Below are 11,923 nucleotides of genomic sequence, written 5' to 3'. Positions count from 1 at the left end.
TTGGCAAAAAAAATGAGAAAATAAAATACAAGCTGAATAGTCAAGACCTTGCTGATGATCCAAACTCTGTCAAGGATCTTGGAGTACTCACCTCTAATGTTCTAAGTGCTAGAGCCCACTGTAACTACTAAAAAGGCATTAAAAGTTGTTAACCTAATCCTGTGTAGCTTTTTCTCTGATAATATCACACTACTAACTAGAGCATAAAAAACATTCACTGGATCAATACCTGAATACAGGTCATCAGTCTGGAACCCGCATTACATATCTGATATTAATACAGTTGAGCAAGTCCAGAAATATTTCACAAGAAGAGCTCTCCACTCCTCTACTCATTGCAAAATACCTTATGCCACCAGACTTGAAATTTTAGACCTAGACAACCTAGAACTACGCCGCCTTCGGTTCGATCTAAGTATAGTACATAAAATTATATATTGCAATGTCCTACCTGTCAATGAATACTTCAGCTTCAGCCATAACAACACAAGAGCCCTGTAAAGAACCTTGGAATACTCATCTCTAATGATCTACCGTGTTTCTCACAAAATAAGGCCGGGCCTTATTTTTTTGACCCTCCCCCCCCCCAAAATAGCTAGGCCATCTTTTCAGGGGTGACTTAATTCCCCCCCTTTGCAACCTCGGGTGGGTGGGCGGTGACAGCTTGGATGTTGACCTCGGCGTTGGTGGGGCACTTCGTAACGGGAGACCTGCCACTGTTGCTTTCCCTTCTCCCTTGCTGCTGTGGTGTTAGAGCAACACCGCGGTGTTTGGCACAGCCACGTGTGGCCAGTCAGGGCTCCTCCCTGCAACTGGAGCCCTGCGGAGACACTTGGCTTCAGGTGCTCCTGTCGCCGCCTCCCCTTTGCCTTCGAAGGTAAAGCCAATTCTTTTAAAAACGGCACCCTACTACAACAAAGCCTCCCCTGCCCGAGAAGGCAGCCCAACCCCACATGGGAAGGCAAATCTCCTGGGGCTGCAGCGCAGGATCGGCCCACCTCGGGAGAAGTGCCCAGCTGCCATCCCTGCCTGGCGCCGGGCAGAGTGTGAAGAGCTTCACCTGGGGCGCCCAGTGTAGCTGACAGGCAGGCCTCCTTCCCGGCAGCAGAGCTCTCACCAAGGCAGCGAGCACCTCCCCACCAGACCCTCCACTCATCCCACCAGGACCACGCCAGAGCCGTGCAGACTGGGCAGAGCCAGGAGAGCGAGCTGTGGGTGTGCGCCCACCTGCCAAGCAAAAGAGCCGGGCCAACCTGAGCTTGGCTTCCTTTCCAAGTCCCTCCAGTGCGAACCCAAAGGTGCCACCGGGAGAGGCTGCCCGAGGCAGTGATAGCGCCCACCCATCCCCGGACAGGGAGGTGAGGTGATGGCAGCACAGCTTCCCTGGCCAGCGGAAAGAGCCTGAAGCCCCCCGTCCTTTCCACCCCTCACCCAGCCCATCCCCGTCCCCACGCATCCCCAAATGCGCCGGCAGCTCCAAATGCTGCAGCGGAACGGGCATCAGGCAGAGGCACTGACTCGGTGGGGCTCAGCTCACAGGAGGACGTGGCTCAGGCCATCTCCTTGCCTCCCTGTCCAGGATGGGTGGGCACTATCACTGCCTCGGGCGGCCTCTCCCAGTGGCCCCTTCGGGTTCGGGCTGGAGGGACTTGGGAAGGAAGCCAAGCTTGGGTCAGCCCGGCTTTCGCTTGGCAGGCGGGTGCGCACCTGCGGCTCGCTTTCCCAGCTCTGCCCAGCCTGCACGGCTCTGGCGCGGCCCTGGTGGGATGAGCGGAGGGTCCGGTGGGGAGGCACTCGCTGCCTTGGTGAGAGCTCTGCTGCTGGGAAGGAGGGCCCGCCTGTCAGCTGTGCTGGGCGCCCCAGGTGAACCTCTTCGGGTGGGTTTCTTAAAAAAAAAAAAAAAAAGGAAGCTATTCGAACTTTACTCCTTTCCCTTTTTGAGCTCAAGTAATTTGCCCCAAATTCCTTCCTTAACAACCTTAAGGCTGCAATGTGTCTCCAGTTGACCAATTTAGTTGGGATTTGAACTCGGAACACAAAAGGTTCATCAACTACTGCAGAGGCAGCTGCCTTGTGAGGATTAGGGGGCATATTTGACTTTGAGAGAAGATGCCTAAAAGTAGACTGAAGTGAGTTCAGCACCTAATGATCTCAGGATACACTCAGACAGGTTTTTCTGACAGTGGTAAGGAAGTGATGGTGTTTTCAATTCATCACCCCTGGGATTTTCTGGTGGCCTCCAATCCAGTTCTAATCTTACTGAAATCAGACAAGATTAACCAGGTGCTTTTGAGATTAGACTGGGAAGCAAAGAACAATAATTATTTCTGGATATATTTATTTATTTAATTTCTATAGCCACCCAAACAAGTGATCAAGCTAGCACAGGTAGTCCTCAATTCCTTTTTTTTACTGACTGTTTGAAATTATAACAATGCTGAAAAAAGTGACTTGTGACCATTTTTCATACTTTTGACAGATGGTTGCAGTATTCCCATGGTCACATGATCAACAGAGACACTTTGCAACTGACTCATGTTTATGACATTTGCAGTGTCCTGGGGGATCACCTTTTGTGACCTTCCAACTGGCAAAGTCAATGGGGAAGCCAGATTCACTTTATAACCGTGTAACTTAACAACTGCTGGGATTCACTTAACTACTGCAGCAAGAAAATGGGCCAAAACTCACTTAACAAATGTCACACTTAGCAACAGAAATTTTGGGCTGAATTGGGCTCCAACATTTGTAAAAGGTTATCACATGTCCCAGGCACACTACAATGGTCATAAATATGAGTCAGTTGCCAAGCATCTGAATTTTGATCATATGACCATGAGGATGCTGCATCAGTGGTGCGAAAAATGATCAGAAGTCACTTTTTTCAGTGCCGCTGTAATTTCGAATGGTTACTGTTGTAAGTCAAAGGCTACCTGTATAAAATCATGATTTATAAATTCCAGTGGTTCAATTCGGCACTAAGCCAAAACCAAATGAGCACAGTGTAAAACCAGTCTGACCACAATTGCAAGAAAGGTCTTTTCATTTTTTAGATTGGTCCTGCTTCTAAAGCGTAAGCTGCCAGAAATTATGTGGAGTGAGGTGGCTTCTAAATTGTTTTGAACACATTAATACATAAATAAATCAAGTATAGCCTATCTTTAATCCATTTTCTTTGGTCATTCAGCAGCCAGATGTTTGACAAGAAATACTAAATCTTTGTTTTCAAAGAACTGCGGGGGAAAAACAAAAACACAATTTCCCCATATTATTAGTTGTTCTGGATAGTGCTGTTTTTTCTACCTATTGCTTTCAAGAGGCACATTATTTTATTTATTCCCAGCTGGGAAGTACAGGCAGTTCTTGCTTAAGTAGGGTAATTGGTACCAGCAACTCCGTCACTAAGCGACATGGTCATAAAGCATGATGTCACATGACTGCATTGACTTACAATATCACTTGCAGCAGTTCCAGTTGACGTTAAATGAGTCTCAATGTCAACTCATAAAACATTTTCTATACACGTTTTATAATTGTCAACAGAAAGAGGTGGGGAGTTTCAAAGAGTAGGCAGCAGCGTGGAATCGAAAGTACATTCCATTCATATTTTCTTCAGAGACTGATTAGATGACTGAAGCTTCTGCCATGCAAATATCTAATTGGAGAGCATGATTGATGACTCTTGGTTATGGACGTGTTTTGTTGGAGAATATGAATTATAATATACCCAGAGGGGTGGGGGGAAAAGCAGGGTCAAGGGTGTCGGTGAATTACGTGTCTCAGAGTCGGCTAAGCCCAGGTCATGCCGACATGTTAACTTCCAGTAAATCCTTTGAAGTTTTGAGAGTGTGGCTCGAGACTCATGATTTAATTGGGGTAACTGCCGGAATCCTGACACTCATACTATTAGGCCTTGTGCAACTTCCTGCTGGTTTCTCCATTGACTTGGCTTGTCAAAGGATAGCAACGAAGGTTGCAAATGGCCAGGGCTGGGATGGACGACAACTTGGTTGTGATTACAAGCAAGTGCTTGAATCATGATCATGTGACACTGGGATGCTGCGACAGTCACAACTATGAGGGTGCATCTTAAGGTTCATAATGTTGAACAGTTGCTGAACAAGCGGTTGTTGTAAATGAGGACTGCCCATAAGAAGAAATGAAGTCCAACACAACCAGAATGCAGTGACCTGAAAAAGACTGAATGAGTTACCATTGCTAGTAAGTTAATCCTTTCCAATATTTCCTTGCATAAAAGCAAGCCTCCTCACTCTTTAATCTTATGCACACTTCCCACTCTCATCCTCTCCCCTTCTTACATGACTGGCTTAATGAGAACTTGGGAAAATTATGAAAACTGATCTGAAAAAGTTAGCAGAAGTGATATTTAGTTCTTAGAGAAGAAAAACAGATTATTATGAGCAAGCTATTCTGTTCATTATGCTTTGCAGCAGAGGTGTCAAACTCAAGGCCCACGGGCTGGATCTGGTCTGCGGAGTGCTTAATTCTGGTCCATGGGGCAGTTCTGGAAACGGCGAATGACTGGCCCAAGGTGCCTTTGCCAGCAATAACGGAGCTTGGGAGGGGTGCGCGTGGCCCTCTCAGGCCCCATTTTCGGCCTTGTCGGCCTCCTGCAGCTCTCTGCCAGCAAAAACAGAGCCCAGGGGGGTGGTTCCGTTTCTGCTGGCAGGGGCCTTCAGGAGGCGTTCCAGGCCGAAAACAAGGCCTGGGGGTGGGGGCGTGCACCCTTCCTGGAATCCATTTTCACTGGCAGAAGGCTAGCAAAACAAAGCAAAACAAAACAAAAGGAGAAATGTTTCCCCTTTTGCATTTGAGCATCCAACAAGGGAGAGGAAAGGAGAAATGGAAAGAGGAGAGACAAAGACAAAGATGGGAAGAGAACCAAGGAAGGAAAAAGAAGGAAAGGGGAAGGAAGAAGAAAGGAGAAGGAGGGAAGGAAGGAAGGGAAGTAAGAAAAGAAAAAAGGTAGGAAGGAAAGTCCTGCCTTAGCACTTGGCCACCAGCAGATGGCAAGGCCCCTCTAGTCTAGAGCAGCAGTTTCCAACTGGTGGGCCGTGAGAAAATTTTGGTGGGCCGCCGCATGCTGAGGTGGGGAAGTGGGGCAATCCTGCAGTCTCCCTAGCAAACCCATGTCATGGCTGCTGCCTCCTGCCTCAGCGAATCGAGGAGGCCGAGCAGCAGGGGAAAGAGCGCGGACCTCCTGAGCCACAGGAAGCAGCTGCCCTCAGGTGAAGGTGTTGCGAGGGGGAGGCTTGACCCCGTATTCCTCCTCACTGGAAGTGCTCACATGCTTAGCGGAAGGAGGAGGCTTGTTGGTGGCCAGAGGTCCGGTGAGCGCTTTGTGTGTGAGTTCTTTGTGTGTGAGTTTCCTCTGACTTGGGGGAGATATGAAATGACAGGAAACCAGATTTGTGGGGCGGGGTGGCTCTGCTTGTTATACTTTTTTTTTTGTTATAATTAAATAAGCATTTTTATATTTAAAAATATATATTTATATATCTTTATATATTAAAATTAATTTTTAATTAGTACATTTATATTTAATATAAAATAAAATTTTATATTAAATATATTATCTTTTTTTTTAAATTCATATTAGTGGTCCTCAGGATTTAAAAGTATGAATTTGGTGATCTCTGAGATCCAAAAGGTTGGCGACCACTGGTCTAGAGGACAAGGGTTTTGCGCTCTCCCTGATTTCTCCTTCCTCCACTGGAGACAATGGATCCCCCCAGCCCCACCCGGGCCACCACAAGTGCCCCTGACACAAGTGATGTTGAGCTGGCACGCTCCCCCAACGCCCCGTGCCCCCTCCCAAGGTCAAACACAACCTTGATGCGGCCGTCAATGAAATTGAGTTTGACACCCCTGCTTTACAAGTAATAAACCACAATTGGGACCAGTGAGTCATGCCAGATTATATGACCTTTTTTTGGCCAAGGATGTTAGGTGAATCCCTGTTAGGTGCATCATGTGATCATTAAGTGCAGCCAGCTGGGAAGATTGCAAATGGTGATCCCCTGACCCCAGGATCCTGCAACCAATGTTAATATATCCCAGTTGCCAAGTGCCTACATTTTGATCTCGTGAATGTTGGAATGCTGCAATGGTCATAAGTAAGGGGTTTCAGTGTTGTTGTAACTTGAACTGGTTGCTAAACAAATGGTTGCAGGCTGAGACCTGTGATATTGCCCCATAGCCTTTCATGCAATGGAGCAGTGAGAACGAGAGAGCAGGGAATAAGTAAACCATGGCTAATCACACAAGCATTTGTGTACACACACACACCTTTTGAAAAGAAGGAAGTCGGTTTTACAAATAAGAATTCAGCTGCAGAAAGTGTAGAAGGAAATCACAAAGAAAAGGCAGACTGCTCGGCGAACTGAGAATTGCAAATTTGCACAATGACGCTCTGAAATTTATTAGATCCTGCAGTCAACTTCTCAGTACACTCAAGTAACACTAGAGAATATCACAGAATATCAAGGAAGTGGTATATTGGTTTTCCTCAGAATGGGTTTAAACAAAATTCTCAGTAGTTTGTTTGGCCTGAGGCTGGAAAGGAAGATTTCTTGTTTTTCTTAGTTGCTTTTGGACTACTCACTTTAGCAGTACAAAATCAGAAAAGATACTTACGTGATGTTTCAACCTAGTGATGAGGACAGTTAAGAAGAGCAGGTTTCTGTGACAATTGCTTGGGGAGAGTGGTAGCTCAGTGGTTTGGAAGGTGGAGTAGATGCATTTATCTAGAGCAGGGGTGGGAAGTGATGGCTCTTTTATGACTTGTGGACTTCAACTCCCAGAATTTCTGAGCCAGCCATACTGGCTCAGGAATTCTGGGAATTGAAGCCCACAACTCGTAAAGGGGCCATCATTTCCCACCCCTGCTCTAGAGTTTCTGTTGCTTGCATGTTTAAATGAGGGCCTCTTGATTTAGCTCCTTTCAAGTCAGGGAGAGAATATACTTACAATCATGCATCTCGAGCATATCAGGAGCTTTTTGTTACAATTGAGGTTTTGTGTGCTTTGATTCCCTTCTGACATCCGCTGTGGTTGAAACAGCATACGCAAATTGCTATTCTCTATTAACAGGGAAATTCCTGTGTAGGTGGCCATCCTACTAAATTTGCTACTGTCTTAGCAGACAAGGCTTAAACTATTATACTTGTATCCTGAGTTACCTCTAAAGTGTTAGAATTTGATGTATCTCATATACTCTGATACTTGGTTTCTTTATTCACAAATTAGGTGAATTTACTTCCAAGGACACTGCAAACAACTACAGAGTTTAATGCTAATATTTTGCCTGGTACCCTGGAAGTACTTCATGCATGGCAATCTTCCCTCCATGAACTGGAGGAACTGATGTGCTTAATGCGTGTCTAATGAATGGAACTATGACTAAGGAAGTCCAGAGTTGAAATTAACTGCACAAATTTGGACGATTGTTCTGTCTGAATCCAAAATCTCTCACTGTGTAAGAAAAAAAAATGAGAGGCATGTTTTATATACTGTCTTGAACTCCTGCAGGTAAAGTAGAATATAAATTTAATTTAATACAAAAATTGAAAAACAATTATTTTCAATATATTTGGAAACACAGATTATGGAAACTAAGGCCAAGTAGAACAACTTGTTTGATTGTTTAATTAATCCACATGGCTGCCCATTCATGATTTGTGTCTGTTTTAAATTTTATCAGGAATATGCTGTTGCATATCAACATTGGAATCAGATTTCACTGAGCTCTAAAGGCAGAGCAAACTTCTTGCAAATTCTTGAATATCTGAAGAACATTTGAAGTATATTTAAATATCTCCTACTTCTACTGCCTTGCCCTAAAGCTTGTGGAGTCACTGAGACTCTTTCTAAAAGATTAATTTCTCATTCTGCTAGCCACAAGGAGCCTTGACTATCAAAGCTCTTCTTAAGATGCCTGTGAATCAAACTGATGTATTCTATAATCAAGAAGTGCTTTTATCCACAGAGAAGTAGAAATTCATTCTGGAAATGATGGAGACGAGTTGCCTAGTACCCCGATCAATCAGGTGAGACAGGTTTTGCAGCTTCCATGTATCTCAAAGTAATTATTTCAGAGTAACAGTAGCCCATACAAATAGTCTTGGAATTATAGCAATAGCACTTAGACTTACATACTGCTTCATAGTGCTTTACAGCCCTCTCTAAGCACTTTACAGAGTCAGCATATTGGCCCCAACAACGTGGGTCCTCATTTTACAAACCTTGGAATGATGGAAGGTTGAGTCAACCTTGAGCCGGTCAGAATCAAACTGCTGGCAGTGAGCAGTGATACAGTGTTCTAATGACTGTGCCACCACGACTCATTGCAACTAAAATGTCTATCACCAAATGATGCAGTTAAATGCGTTATGCCCAATTGTACAAGGTTTGTTGCTGCAATCGTTAAGCAAATCATTCAGTCATTAAGTGAATCTGGCTTCCCCCATTGACCTTGTTTGATGGAAGCCCCTGGGAAGGTTGGAAATAGTGATCACATGACCCCCAAGATCCTGCAACTATCATGAATAGATGCCAGTTGCTAAGTGCCCAAATTTTTATCATATGATCACTGGGACATTGCAATGGTCATAAGTGTGAGGACTGGTGGAAGGTCACTTTTTTCAACACCATTGAAACTTTGAACAATCATTAAATGAATGGTCATATGTTGAGCACTGCCTGTAATGTACACAACGCAAATTCCCATTTACTAGCTCTCCAGGTGAGTGAAATTCAAAAAATAGCAGCACTTTCCCAAATACATATATTGAATAGGCTGCCTTGCCAGTCTTCATGGAGAAAAAAACTATCTGTATGTGGTTGCTAGAGTTGACTTGATGGTGCATAATTTAAAACAATGTTGTGATTCTGATGACTTGATGGAAGAATCAACAGGCACTGACTAAAGGGAGAAAAATCTGTCCCTTCCCTGTCGAATTCAGTGAAGCAGGCAGCTCAAACAGACACAACAAAAGGCTCATTCAGACATGTCTTTTATCACTGTGGGCTTTCTTTCAGAAGGAGAGAATCACATGGTTATGAGCCGGAGAAGATTTTGGCCTGTAAAATCATGCCACCATTTTTAGTATGACTGATCCCTGCCGTATGGAATGGAGAGTGGAAAGAAGTCTTTTGACAAACAAAGCAACTGTAAAATTATTTTTTTTAAAGACCTTTTTTAAATTCTACCTCTATTTTTTTATAAATAACACAAGGTGGTGAATATACTTAATGCTCTTTCTTCCTCCTATTTTCCCCACAATAACAAACCTGTGAGGTGAATTGGGCTGAGGGAGAGTGACTGGCCCAAAGCCACCCAGCTCAGTAAGTCCAACCTAATTCAAGATAGTTTCTAAATGAATTATTGTCCAAGGCATTGGCTAGTTTGCTTTGTGGAGGATTAAGTTTATCTAATACGTGAAGGCGTAGTCTTGTTACCAGGGTTCAGTAAACATACCATAGTGACTAATTTGTACATAATACATTGTTTAAAACCATATTGGCTGAGGTAATATCACTTTGAGCTACAATCTAATAGGACACATTTTGACATAGGTGGCTTTTATTCTGTAAGCCAAACTATCATGCTCCTGGCTATTTTGTGCCTAATTATATAGTACAAAGCCAAGGCGGTTACTCTGTGACACAGTATGGACTCAGACTTAATTAATTAAATCATGGCTCAAATGAATAAAGGCTCAAGATGACAATGGAGATTCTCAATCATCCAGGTCATGGTTGTCCCAATGGTGCTTTTTCCAAAAGGTACCTGGACTTTCTTGGTTTTTTATCCCCTGAAAATCTCCAGATCTTCTGCTTGAACTGATGAAGGCTCAGGATATTGCACGAATACAGCCATGAGGATCTTCAAAAGCATATCTGAGTCTCTTTGGTCCCAAATGTTCATTCTGTTCCACTGCTGAGTCTGTTTTGACCCGGCTGAAGGGTATTTGAAACTGCAGTAACAGGTCTGCCTATGTTTTTTTCTTCCTTAAGTGCTGTTGCTCTGTAGCAGGGGTCTTCAAACTTGGCAAGTTTAAAACTTGTGGACTTCAACTCCCAGAATTCCTGAGCTAACATGACTGGAGGAGGAATTCTGGAAGTTGAAGTCCACAAGTCTCAAAGGTGTCAAGTTTAAAGACCCCTGTTCTATAGGGCTTGGGGGCTATTCATTTCCACATTTGCAATAACTCCTCCACCACAGGTCTTCCGGCCTTCAGATCCTTAAAAGGGATGGCTGCCTTGATGTTTTTCCATTCCCCCCTCTCCCAAGAACCTCTATGACCCATTTTATGTATCTGAGGAATTGTCCTTTTCCAAGAGTCTCTAGTCTACCCATTCAATTTGATCTAGAATAACAGACCACCAGACTTGGAAGGAACCTTGGAGGTCTTCTACTCCAACCTTTGCTCAAGCAGGAAACCTTGTACCATTTCAGACAAATCGTTGTCCAATCTCTTCTTAAAAGCTTCCAGTGTTGGAGCATCCACAGCTTCTGAAGGCAAGTTGTTCCACTGATTGTTCTATCTGTCAGGAAATTTTTCCTTAGTTCTAAGCTGCTTCTCTCCTTGATCAGTTTCCATCCATTGCTTCTTGTTCTAGCCTCAGATGCTTTGGAGAATAGCTTGACTCCCTCTTCTTTATGGCCACCCCTGAGAAATTGGAACACTGCTATCATGTCACCCCTAGTCCTTCTTTTCATTAAACTAGATAGAACCCAATTCTGGTAAGCATCCTTTATATGTTTTAGCTTCCAGTCCCCTAATCATCTTTGTTGCTCTTCTCTGTACTTTGTTACTCTTTCTAGCGATCCAGGAGATTGGGCATGCTGCAGATCCCAACAGCAACTGGCGGGAACTAAAAGATCTTCTTTGCTGTAGCCCCTGCTTTGTGGAATATTTTCTCTCTTGGAAAAAAAGACCTTTTTCCTTTAAAAGCTTTCTTTAAAAGCTTACTTGCAGGTCTGGGCTAGGAATGTGTTAAGAGTTCTGTTTCTTGGCTTTACTCCTAATCTTGACTACTGAACGTTTTTAATTTTTGGAAGTTTTTATTATTTTTAATTGTTTTTAACTGGTTTATAGTTTTTGAAGAATAAGCCACAAAGAGTTATTTGGCTGAGATGGGCAGCTATAGAAAGGAAACAAACAAACAAACAAACAAACAAACAAATTAATAAGCAAGCAAGCAACGTGGAGAGAAGCCATGGATGGGATGTAATTGAGAAGAGCCATAGTGGAAGAGCAAATGCTACAAAAAAAATGGTATCTTCCCACTGAAAAAAAAACCTCAGCAAATGAGGTTAGTTCAAGTACAGCTTCTTATGTTGCTGGAGAGGCTGACACAGACTAACTAATTTCTATCCAAGGTAACCTCAAAGTCAGAAAGGAAACATTGATAAATGCAGTTGCCCTGAGAGCAACTTGAGCATTGAGTCTCCTTGAAGCCAGGCTTAATTCTGAATGAGCTCATGGCCAGAATATGGAAATAGTTTGTGATTGTTTTGAATTTTTCATTCTGGCTTCCCAGTTCAGGCTCTGTAGGCTCCTGATGCAGCATCAGGCATTTGTCCTGCAAGGCCCACCCATATAGATATTTGCATGACATCATAACGTAGGTATATACAAAAGAGAGCTGCTGGCAATGTTTTATTAAACAAACAAAATTTAACAGCAGAAAATACGACTTCAGCAACCGAGTGATCAATGCCTGGAACTCACTACCTGACTCTGTTGTTACATCCTCAAACCCCCAAAACTTTAACCTTAAACTGTCTACCGTGGACCTCACTCCATTCCTAAGAAATCTGTAAGGGGGCATGCACCAGTGTGCCTACCGTCCCTGTCCTACTGTTCCCATTTATTCGTACTCATTTATTATATTT

The sequence above is a fragment of the Pseudonaja textilis genome, chromosome 3, assembly GCF_049901715.1.
Source record: "Pseudonaja textilis isolate UNSWEBS1 chromosome 3, rPseTex1.2, whole genome shotgun sequence".
Classification (NCBI taxonomy): Eukaryota; Metazoa; Chordata; class Lepidosauria; order Squamata; family Elapidae; genus Pseudonaja; species Pseudonaja textilis.
The sequence above is the reverse complement of the archived record's forward strand: the minus strand, read 5'-3'. Positions refer to the sequence as shown.